This window comes from Ursus maritimus, unplaced genomic scaffold (genome assembly GCF_017311325.1).
Source record: "Ursus maritimus isolate PB19 unplaced genomic scaffold, ASM1731132v1 scaffold_4, whole genome shotgun sequence".
NCBI classification, from domain to species: Eukaryota; Metazoa; Chordata; class Mammalia; order Carnivora; family Ursidae; genus Ursus; species Ursus maritimus.
The window spans coordinates 11,024,426-11,037,028 of NW_024426552.1; the positions used below are offsets into that span (position 1 = coordinate 11,024,426).

The 12,603-nt window shown below is 43.5% G+C and overlaps 1 pseudogene; it reads left to right on the forward strand.

Annotated features, from left to right (window-relative positions):
• Nucleotides 1–4,253: 4,253 nt before the first annotated feature.
• On the forward strand, nt 4,254–4,436 carry LOC103673123 (annotated as a pseudogene).
• Nucleotides 4,437–12,603: the final 8,167 nt, after the last annotated feature.

A 12,603-nucleotide genomic window follows, 5' to 3' on the forward strand; every position in this document is an offset into this window, starting at 1 on the left:
AAGGTATTCCCTGGGCCAAAAACCAGACTGAACAGTATTCGTAAAATCATCTCTCAAACTTTCAGGGTGTCAGGTCACATGGCATGGTGCTCGGGGATAGGGAGAGAGCACTGTGGATTGGATCTTGTCTACCCCCAAATTCACATGTGGAATCCCTGCCCTTCCAGTGTGAGTACATTTGGAGACAGGGCTTTTAGGAAGTAAAGTGAATGAAGTCATAAGGGTGGGGTCCTAAAATAACAAGGATCAGTGGCCTTCTAAGAGGAGGAGGAGAGCAATCTCTCTCTCCAAGGACGTGCACCAAGGAACCTGAACTTGAAAGGCCATGTGAAGATACAGCAAGAAGGCAGCCGTCCACAAGCCAGGAAGAGTTCTGGCCAGCACCTTAATCTTGGAATCCCCAGCCTCCAGAACTGAGAAATAGTTGGTTAAGTCACCCAAACCGTGGTACTTGGTTATGGGAGTCTGCAATGACTAAGAGAAGAAGATGCCACTTTTTTCTTTCCCTGCAACCAGAAAATTGAAAACATGCCTTCATGGACAGAGAATGCCTCATCCTAGTCTTGAGAGACAGCCAAGTGTGCATAAAATATATAATGGTTTCATCGAATTTTAAAGGAAATACACCCAATCGCATTTTCCAGGTTAAGTAACTTTCACATGGGGAAAACCCTTCACCTCCCATTGGAGAGCCATACTTTGCACAGCAGTCAGCTGGGGACTCTGTTTTGCTGCATAATTCAAACCTGTAGGCAAGTTTGAGTGAGAAATCTACCTCAATGACTTTTACACGAAAATTCCTTGAAACTCCTTGAAAGCTCAGTGCTCTCCTGACAAGCTCTTCTGCAAATGATTCACAAGTCTGAAGACAGATGTTATCCTCCGTGATTAACATAGTTTCCCCAAGGGAATGGGCAATGTCCCAAGAGAGATAAAAATGTAGACAGAGAATGAGTAAATTCTGAAACATTCTAGAAATTTCTGCGGAAATGAGGTTGATGGCCATGGTTTTCTTTCCTCGCCAGCCCTACCTTAAGCAAAATGCTACACAGCCCTCAAAGAGGCGGCCACTCAAAGGCACTAGGCTAGGATTCAGGAGATCTGGGGTAAATCCATTAGCTCACTACATATTCATTAAAGGCCCCGTTATGAATTATGGCAGCATTACGGTAGCATTACGGTAAAGTGGTGAGGATCAGAGACGAGAGCCAGACTATCAGGTCAAGTCCTGGCCCTGCCCTTCACCAGGAAGTGGCTTGGGTGAGTCACTCAGTCCTCCCATGCCTCAGTTTCTTCAGGCGATGGGCTGGACTGAGAACAGTGTCAGCTTGTCGTAAGTGTGTGTTTGCAGTTGTCATTGCTGCTCCCTGGGCCAGGGTCTATCCCAGCTACTGCCATCAACTCCCTCCTTCTGATACTTCGTAGTTCCATGTGACTTTCAGCAAAACGCTGAACTTGTATGTGCTTCATCTTCCCCATCTGTAAAGCGGAGACAGCAGCATCTGCCTCATGGGATTATATGAACGAGTGACATAATATACGCAAAGTGCGTGCGTGGTATAACATAATTGCTCAGGGGATGTTTTTCTTGTCAATAGTGGCTACTTTTCTTTTTTCTTTGACTTTCATCTCCTCCCCTTGCACCCACCACCACTTAATTATTTACTATGGAAAACCCTTCTTGGCCCCGGCCACAGACAAACCCTAATAATGCTCATGGGTTAGAAAGATTGCTCTCTTCTCTCCACGCGGATTTTCTCTTTCATCATCTGTGGTCATGGTCTTACACACACAGCACATAGTGGAAGTCAAAATAATCATCTAAATCGGGAATCAGAAAACTTTCTCTGTAAAGGGCCAGATAGTAAATACTTCTGGCTTTGCCAGCCATATGGTCTCTGTCACAACTACTCAACTCGGCTGACACGGTGTGAAAGCAGCCGTAGACAATTCGTAAATGAACGAGTATGGCTGTGTTCCAATAAAACTTTATTTACAAAAACAGGCAGGGGGCTGGAATGGTCCCATGAGCTGTCACTTTGCTGACCCCGATCTAAATTCATCCAATAAAACTTTATTTACAAAAACAGGCAGGGGGCTGGAATGGTCCCATGAGCTGTCACTTTGCTGACCCCGATCTAAATTCATCCACGCAACAGATACGTATGTGTGCCTCATTTGTGGCGGGCCCTGTCCTGCTTGCTGGGGACATAGCTGTCAACGAAATAAGCCCTTGCCAAAAGCGAGCTCCCATCATATTATAAAAGCATTTGTTACTATTTCCCACAGTGAAGAGACCAAGTGAAGACAGTTTTCCAAAAGGGAATGATCATTTGTGTGAGATACTGCCAACAGTTTGCATAAACTGAGGACTGAGAATTGGCCGTTGGCTTTGACAATGAAGAGGTCAACAGGTGATAAGAGCAGTTTCAGGAGAATGGTGGGGACAGAAATCTGCCTAGAGTGAATTCCAGTTGGACAGGAGGCAGGGGGATGGGAACCATGAGGACAGAGAAGGAGAAAAGCACAGAAGTGAAGTGGGAGGTGAAGGGGACTCAGACTCAGGCTCGAGGAAGGGTGTTGCGGCTGCTGCTGTTTTAAAATGAGGAGATCAAAGCATGTTTGCAGAGAGAACGATCCAGAAGAGAGGGACAGTTGGATGTTATGACACAGGACAGAAGGAGAAGTGGTGTTCTAGGGGGTTGTTCCAGAGCGACGAGAGGACGGGGTCCCCGGTGCCCAGGGGAGGGCGGGCCTCTGCAAGGCGCAGGTGTATTTCATCCCTGGTGACAGGAAGGAAGAGCAAAGGGTACAGACTCCGTTCTGGGAGAATGAGACAGTTCTTTATTTTTTTTCCCCCACTCAAATCAGAAGTATTATCTTCAGATGAGAATGAGAAGGAAAGTTCTGAGGAGAGATAAGAACATCCGAAGCGGTCATCTCAAAGGGCAGGAGAGTACATGGAACCAGGGCACAGAATCGGCTTGGCAGGAAGCACCGAGGCGCGACCAGCCAGCGGGCTGGTGTTTTTCTCCAGCCACGGCCCCTCACGGGCAGAGATTTCCCACTAGATCCCTGCTAGGCTGCTGGCCAGCCTACAGAACGAGTCCCTTCAGGTTCGTTGTCTACCTGTGGTGCAATTGGCCAAGTCCCGGGGGATGGCCTCAGGGGCACGAATCATATAGCCTATTCTCTCCGCTAAGTCTGGCTCTGTAAGGGGCCGTATGTGGGGTGGGGGTAGTTTCCTTAGAGGGATCCACAGGCATCAACTCCCAGAAGGGGGCTGAGGGACCGAATAATGGGCTGTGTGGTTAGGACTGGGCAGATTCACTTGGCATCGGGTGACCTTGAATTTGATGTGCCAGTGACGTCCAGAATAATATTCAAAGTGTCCAAGACACAACGCGGCCAGATTCTACTCTACTTTCAAAAGTTCTTGCACATGACTCTGTGCCCCGTATCTGTAAGTAGGAGGCAACGCTAGGCTTACACTACCATCTCCTAGTTCTTAGTATGTACAAAACACTATGCTAAAATGTCTTATTTCGAGTAATCCTTAAAACAATCCAGCGGTAGGCATTATTGTTGTACCTGAAGTATGTGAGGCAGTATACCCAAAGTCACACAGCAGAAAGTAGCCCTAGGTCTGCCCAAATAGCACTGGGATGGACTACAAATACTTCTGATTCAGTTAGATGTTGCATTTGACAGCAAGTAACAGAAACTCCCAAAATACCAACTTAAACAAAATAAGTGGGTCTTTTTTTTCCTAGTGTAAAAAAACCCAGCGGTAAGCAGTGCAGGACTGGTAGGACAACTGCACAACACCCTCTAAAACTGCCGTTTCCTCTAGCTTTCTGCTAGCCTAGCCTTTGTTCATTGTTACCTCTTGGCTACAAGATGATAGCGCCGCCTCCAGCATTGCATCAGCATTCCAAGCAGAAAAAAGGTAAAGACGAGGACAAAGGTGCTGTCTTTTAAAGAGCTTTCTTGGAAGCCCCACCACCCCACATCCACTTCCATCTCATTAGTCAGAACCATCGTAGGGCCACCTGTGGCTAAAAAAATAGAATTTTAACTGGATCCACTTTAATCCTAAAAAAAATAAAATAAAATAATGCCACAACTTCCACTGTTTCTCTAGCAGACCTCTTTGCCAATATTGCTAAGATCTTCAAGATTAGAAGAGCCCGCTCTCCAAAGTCATTGGCCACGCAGGTCAGGGTGACCTGAGCCAGTGCTCTTGTGCCGAGATGCTTCAAAGTCTTGTTTAAAATGTTTGGATCTCCATGAAGCCCTACTATATCCAAGTTTAGGAGGAGATTTGGATAGGAAGAGGGTTGATGGGCTTTGGTGTTGATAAAATCAGGAGTGCTGATAGAAGAAGTAAAGCTTTGAAAGCTTTGAGTCCTGCACCTGCCCATGGTCACCACTAAGCAGCTTTACCTGGAGTACACACCAAAGGCAACGTCAGCCTGGCTGTGAATTTCAGCAAGCTCTGTTAGATGGGAAGGAGCATGACTCCTTCGTGGCACGAATACATGTGCCTGTGGCAGGCGTCCCTGCCTGGGCCTGTGTCCCTCTGTCAGCTCCCCCGTGTGCCCATCCTACTCTGAATCGATCTTTGGAACACAACAGGTACAGTCAGAATCTCACCGAGCCATCCCATCCTTAGAAAACCAGAGGAACCGAAGAATAAATATCTTGATTATCATAGGAGTAGGGGATCAGATCTAGGCACTAACACTTCTGATGTTCAATAAATATTTGTTAAACAGAAAAAAAAAAAGATTAGAAGAGCCACATAGTTAATATTACTAGAATGTTTCTATGCGTGCAAAGTGTGGTTAGGTCATGGAGAAGCTTCGACTCTTCATCCTAAGGAAAACACCAAACTTCTTCAGAAGAGCTAATTGGGTTTTTTTATTTAAATTCAATTAGCCAACTTATAGTACATCATTAGTTTCAGATGCAGTGTTCAATAATTGATCAGTTGCGTATAACACCCAGTGGTCATCACATCACATGACTTCCCTAATGCCCATCACCCAATTACCCCATCCCCCTACCCACCTTCCCTCCCGCAACCCTCAGTTTGTTTCCTAGAGTTAAGAGTGTCTCATGGCTTTTCTCCCTTTCTGATAACTTCACATTCAGTTTTCCCTCCCTTCCCCTATGGTCTTCTTCCTTGTTTCTTATATTCTACATATGAGTGAAACCATGTGATAATAGTCTTCTCCGATTGACTGATTTCGCTCACCCTCCAGTTCCATCTTCTTCGATGTACATGGTAAGTGTTCATCCTTTCTGGTAGCTGAGTAATATTTCATTGTGTGTGTGTGTGTGTGTGTGTGTGTGTGTGTGTGTGTATCTCACGTCTTCTTTATCCATTCATTTGTTGAAGGACATCTCGGCTCTTTCCACAGTTTGGCTATTGTAGACATTGCTGCTATGAACCTTGGGGTGCAGGTGACCCTTCGGATCACTACATTTGTATCTTTAGGGTAAATATCTAGTACTGCAATTGCTGGGTCGTAGAGTAGCTCTATTTTTAACTTCTTGAGAAACCTCCGTACTGTTTTCCAGAGTGGCTGCATCAGCTTGCATCGCCACCAACAGTGTAAGAGGGTTCTCCTTTCTCCACATCCTCGCCAACATTTGTGTTGTTTCTTGTCTTGTTAATTTTAGCCCTTCTGACTGGTGTGAGGTGGTATTTCATTGTGGTTTTGTTTTGTATTTCCCTGATACCAAGTGATGTGGAGTATTTTTTCATGTGTCTGTTGGCCATTTGTATGTCTTCTTTGGAGAAATGTCTGTTCATGTCTTCTGCCCACTTCTTGACTGGATTATTTGTTTTTTGGGTGTTGAGTTTGATAAGTTCTTTATAGATCTTGGATACTAGCCCTTTATCTGATAGGTCATTAGCAAATATCTTCTCCCATTCCGTAGATCACCTTTTAGTTTTGTTGACTGTTTCCTTTGCTGTGCAGAAGCCTCTTATCTTGATGAAGTCCCAATAGTTCATTTTTGCTTTTGTGTCCCTTGCCTTTGGAGACGTGTCTAGCAAGAAGTTGCTGCCGCCGAGGTCACAGAGGTTGCTGGGCCAAGGTCACAGAGTTTGCTACCTGTGTTCTTTTCTAGAATTTTGATGGATTCTTGTCTCACATTTAGGTCTTTCATCCATTTTGAGTTTATCTTTGTGTATGGTGTAAGAGAATGCTCCAGTTTCATTCTTCTGCATGTGGTTGTCCAATTTTCCCAGCACTGTTTATTGAAGAGACTGTCCTTTTTCCATTGGATATTCTTTCCTGCTTTGTTGAAGATTAGTTGACCATAGAGCTGAGGGTCCATTTCTGGGTTCTCAATTCTGTTCCATTGATCTATGTGTCTGTTTTTGTGCCAGTACCATACTGTCCTGATGATTACAGCTTTGTAATAGAGCTTGAAGTCTGACATTGTGATGCCACCAACTTTGGTTTTCTTTTTCAACATTCCTCTGGTTATTTGGGGTGTTTTCTGGTTCCATACAAATTTTAGGATTTTTGTTCCAGCTCTGTGAAAAATGTCAACAGTATTTTGATAGGGCTTGCATTGAATGTGTAGATTGCTCTGGGTAGCATAGACATTTTAACAATATTTATGCTTCCAATCTATGAGCATGGAATATTTTTCCATTTCTTTGCATCTTCCTCAATTTCTTTCAAAAATGTTCTGTGGTTTTAAGAGTACAGATCCTTTACCTTTTTGGTTAGGTTTATTCCCAGGTATCTTATGGTTTTTGGTGCAAATGTAAATGAGATCAATTCCTTAATTTTTCTTTCTTCTGTCTCATTGTTAGTGTATAGAAATACAACTGATTTCTGTGCATTGGTTTTATATCCTGCTGAATTCCTGTGTGAGTTCTAGCAATTTTGGGGTAGAGCCTTTTGGGTTTTCCACATAAAGTATTATGTCATCTGTGAAGAGAGAGAGTTTGACTTCTTCTTTGCCAATTTGAATGCCTTTTATTTCTTTTTGCTGCCTGATTGCTGAGGCTAGGACTTCTAGTACTATGATGAACAACAGTGGTGAGGGTGGGCATCCCTGTTGTGTTCCTGGCCTTAGGGGGAAAGCTCTCAGTTTTTCCGCATTGAGAATATTTGCTGTGAGCTTTGTGTAGATGGCTTTTATGATATTGAGGTATGTTCCTTCTATCCCTACACTATGGAGAGTTTTAAAACAATATCCCTGATGAACATGGATGCCAAAATTCTCACCAAGATACTAGCCAGTGGGATCCAACAGCACATTAAAAGGATTATTCACCACGACCAAGTGAGATTTATTCCTGGGCTGCAGGGGTGATTCAACATTCACAAATCAATCATTGTGATACATCACATTAATAAAAGAAAAGACAAGAACCATATGATCTTTCAATTGATGCAGAAAAAGAACGAATTCACCCCAGAACAAGCAGTACCCAAGGCCTTCATCTGCTACACAATGCAACTATCAAAATTTATCCACCAATTGCCCAAGCCGTTCCCCAAGGATCTGGAGTTTCGCAATGGGGACAAGCACAATCCCATCCAGAGCTCATCACACCACTACCCACAGGAGCTAGAAAGACCCCTCGTCTTCCTCTTTCTTTTTGGAAAGAAGACCCCTCTTCTTCCAAGAGCTTTTGCTCCCAAAGAAACAAGATGCTTTTCAATCAGTTTGCTTATGTATCTGGTGGGCTAACTCCAGTGTGTGGGTTAGTAAGTCTTAGTGAGAGCATCTCGCATTTGTTATGATTGATGAGCCAATATTAATAAAATTATCATTAACTGAAGTCCACAGTTTACCTTAGGACTCATCTTTGTGTAGTATATTCTATGGGTTTGGACAAATATATAACGACATTTATCCACCATTATAGTATCATACAGAATAGTTTAACTGTCCTAAAAATTCCCTATGCTCCACCTACCTCCTTCCTCCCCCCAGACCCCTGACAACCACTGATCTTCTTACTGTCTCCATTACTTTGCCTTTTCTAGAATGTCATAGAGTTGGAGTCATACAACATGCAGCCTTCTCAGATTAACTTTCTTCACTTAGCAATATGCATTTAGGTTTTTTCTATGTTTTTTCATGGTTTGATATCTAATTTCTTTTTATCGCTTAATAATATTCTACTGTCTGGATGCACCACAGTTAACTTATCCTTTCACCTCCTGAAGGATATCTTGGTTGCTTCTACTTGGCAAGTATGAGTAAAGCTCCTACAAACACCCGTGTGCAGGTTACTGTGTAGACATGAGTTTTCAACTCCTCTGGGGAAATGCCAAGGAGTGCAATTGCTGGGTTTTATGGTAAAGTTATGTTCAGTTTTATAAGAAACCGTCAAACTGACTTCCAAAACTGCTGTACAGTTTTGCATTGCAACCAGCGATGAATGAGAGTTTCTATCACTCCAATTCCTGGACAGCACTTGGTGCTGTCAGTGTCAGCATTTTTTAACTCATTCATCCAATAAATATTTAATCTGCACCTAATTAATGTCATACACAGAGACAGTCAATCTCTTAAGTTGCTTAGAGTTCAGAATACCTTTAGGTTTAAAGTAGAAAGGTTTGGAAAGTACCGAATCTTTTTGATCAATGATTCTTCAACTTTCGTTGACATCTGAATCACTTGGAGGGCTTGTTAAAACAGAGATTGTAGTGGGCAGAGGAGGGAGGCAGGGCTCACCTCCAGAGTTTCTGATTCAGTAGCTCTGGGATGGGACCCAAGAATTTGTCTTTCTAACAAGTTCCCAGATGCTGCTGCTGCTGTTGGTCCAGGGACCACACCTTGAGAATCACTGCTTCTCAGCGGAAAGAAAAACCTCAAATGAGACTGCCACACCCTCCCTCCGGTACCAAATAACACCAAATGGGACAATCCCAACCTCCATATTAAACTCTGTTTTAGGGCTTCTGAGATATACCTAACCCAAAGGGAAAATTCATGACATCTCTGTTTTGTCTGCTCATAAATGACCTCAAGCCTCTCTGAAGGGGTTTAGTTTAAATCCTGTAGGTAAACAGAATGGAAAACCATTTGTCATTGTCTAGGGGAGCAGCTCTGAGGTGGGTAAGCCTAGCATGAGGGTCCCTTCTGGAACTTCAAGCAGATGTTGTTGTTGGAGGCTGTATTAATGCATTTTGATAAGCATGAGTCACGGGGGGGGTGGGGGTTGCAGCAGATGCCTTACCTTCTCAAGCTAGAGCTTGTGCTGAGCCACCAAATACCAGATGACCCCAAGATGCTTATTATTTGTAGTTTACTTCTCAAAGGCAACGTCATCTGCAGGACAGACCTGACTGTTACCCCAGGAGTCAGGGTATTCCGTTGCTACTTCTTGGCTTCTTCCTTTACAATTTGTATTAATTATAACCTCTTCCAAATCTGTCCTAGAAACCAGCTACCACTCCAAGACAATGTTGCCCCAAGAGGAACACTATCTGTCATTACTATTTTGTTTGCCAGCATTTGTTGCGCTTGACTGTGCCAGATGATGTGCCAGGAATGCCACGTCTTCTCCTTAGTCTTCCCGAAGGCCTCTTCCTGTTGGCATCACCATCCCCAGTCTACAGATGAAGAAATCGAGACTCATTGCAGGTAAACCACTCATCCCAGGTCATTTAGCTAATAAGTAGCAGGGCCAGAATTCAAACTCAGGCCAGGCTAATATTACAGACTCTCATACGGAAGGGTAGATATGAGCAGAGCAACTAAGATATGGACTTAGAAGATGGGAGGTAAAGTCTAGAATCAAGAACAAAGACTGGGGTGCCTGTCAGTTAAGTGGGGCCTCAGTTAGTTAAGCATCTGCCTTTGCTCAGGTCATGATCTCGTCCTGGGATTGAGCCCCACATTGGGCTCCCTGCTCAGTGGGGAATCTGCTTCTTCCTCTCACTTTCCCACTCCCCCCCCCACCCCTCGTGCTCTCTCCCTATCTCTCTCTCAAATAAATCAATAAAATCTCTTTTTAAAAGTTTCTTAAATAAAAAAATTTTTTTAAAGAACAAAGACTTCTGTGAGACATATGTCCAGTTGGAAGTCTCCTTCCACCTTCCAATTACCATGGAGCTCTATTTGTGTCCCATGGGAAGAAATTCTCTTGGACCGTGGATTAATAGAATCATTTGTATTTCATTAGTCTTGTCTGCTTCAGATTCTTGTCCAAATTTAGAGCTGAGAAAGGTGTATGTTTAGGAAAAGGTGGATGGATTAAAAGCAGCCAAACTGAACACATTTAGCTCATAGATCTTGGCTTCTTAAACTGTTCTCTAACATAAGGATCCAGTGATCCTTGGAGAAATGGCTGATTCTAGGACTGGAGCAGCAAGTATACAAGATGAGCCTGGCACATAGTATAGTGCCAGAAACTAAGAGAGTGTTCCCCCAGAAAAGAAGAAAAACAACCTCATTATGGTGGGGACTGTCAAAGGGACATAGGAACCAACTGAACGAGTCTCCCCTGACCAAAGCTGGAGCAATTTGAGAAAGAAAATAAAGTAATATTAGACTATAAATCCAAAGAATAGAGTCAATATCCACGAGTTCATAGTGATATTAATAACTGGTTGAATAAGTAGAAAGATTAGACAAATCACCAATGCAGAAGAATCCCAGATAATTTGTGTAGATATTCTAACTCTCAAGGTGGTCAGGCATAACTTTCTACTCCTTGAGTGTGGGCTCCACATCCTGACTTCCTTCCAGAGAGGACAATATGGGAAGAAAGGGAAGAGAATAACATTATAGTGAAATCTGACGAACACTCTCTCGGGCAGGTGATTAGATCAACATCGACAGGGGCGCCTGGGTGGCACAGCAGTTAAGCGTCTGCCTTCGGCTCAGGGCGTGATCCCGGCGTTATGGGATCAAGCCCCACATCAGGCTCCTCCACTATGAGCCTGCTTCTTCCTCTCCCACTCCCCCTGCTTGTGTTCCCTCTCTCACTGGCTGTCACTATCTCTGTCAAATAAATAAATAAAATCTTTAAAAAAAAAAAAGATCAACATCGACAATGATAAGTCAGGTTGATAGTACGTGCCCTGGACAAAGCTTGATAAAAATGACACTTTCCCTTTGTGCTCTTCCTCCCCCAAACCCGTAACCCCAGTCTAATCATGAGAAAAAAACATCAGGCAAATCCTGATTGAAAGACATGCCACAAAATACCTGACCAGTATTCCTCAAAACTGCCAAGGTCATCAAAAACCAAGGAAGCCTGAGAAACTGTCACAGCCAAGAAGAGCCTAGGGAGACACAATGACTAAATGTGGTATCCTGGATGGAATCCTGGAACAGAAAAAGGACATTAGGGGGGAAAAAACCCACAGGAATATAATAAAAAATCATTAAAAAAAAAAGAAAGAAAGAAAGAAAAAAACCCACAGGAAATATTAATAAAGAATAGATTTTAATTAGTAATAACATATCAGTATTGGTTTATTAATTGTACCAATTGTATTGTATTAGTAAAAGATATTAATAATAGAGGAAAGTGGGTGTGGGGTGTTAATAATAGAGGAAAGACATTAATAATAGAGAAAGGTGGATAAATGGGGACTCTCTGAACTATCTTTGCAATTTTTCTGTAAATTTAAAACTATTTTAAAACTTTAAAGTTTATGTTTTTGAAAGGCCATATCATGCCCTTAAGTAGGTGGGATTCCAGGTCAATTACTGTATGTATGGGGACAAGGGGAGCCGTATAGAAAATGCAAAGCAAAGCTATTTACAGTTCTCAACATGAATGGTCTTTCATTAAGGATGCATTTTACTCATAGATTGTTATTCTAATAATGATTGCTACATTTTCTTGGCCACATGGGTCAGTCTATTAGCTGCATAGTAGAGCTTAGCACAACTATCCAAAAAGCATAGATTTTTTCCTTGGAAAGAGCCAGGAAAGCTTAATGAGGAGTCCCCATCTCAGTTTCACAAGACCATTCCAGAGGAGGATTTCTGAAAGGGGCTCTCAAAGGGCTTCTGGTCCCATTTCTAACCTCTAGCAGAGCCACAACCCTGTCCCAGGCAGCCACGGCAGGTAGATGGCCAGGCACAATGGTTTCTGATTAAGGACTTCACTTGCCTTATCTGTGTTCTGATAATCAGGGCTTATCACACTCAACATTTTGATGAAAAGATGCCCTACAGCAGGTGGTCAAAGCAATGGGCCAGAGTTTCCATAGTTCCATGAGTTCCCTATTTGACAGCAAAGGGTCAGTCCTGCCATATTCCCAAGGAGGCTGTTTGTGGGTCAAATCCATCCCGCCTCCTTCCCTGCACTGATCACAGAGAAACTGATCCCTGCAGATTGTGGTTACCAGGCTTGCAGGTGAGTTAGGCTTAAGGGGCAGCATTGGCAGGGGACTGAAGAGCAGGAAGAAGGGAAAAGCCAAGATATCTCTCACCTTCTCTCTCTGCCTCCCGGGGCATCTCAGCAGGGGATACATCTCCTGCATGGCTCTAGCTCTCACCAGACACGCCCACCAGGGTTGCTGGGTGACCCAGCTCCCCACTCCAGTAACACCCATCCTCTCTCTGACTTCCCAGTCTAGGGGACTAGTGGCCTCCCAC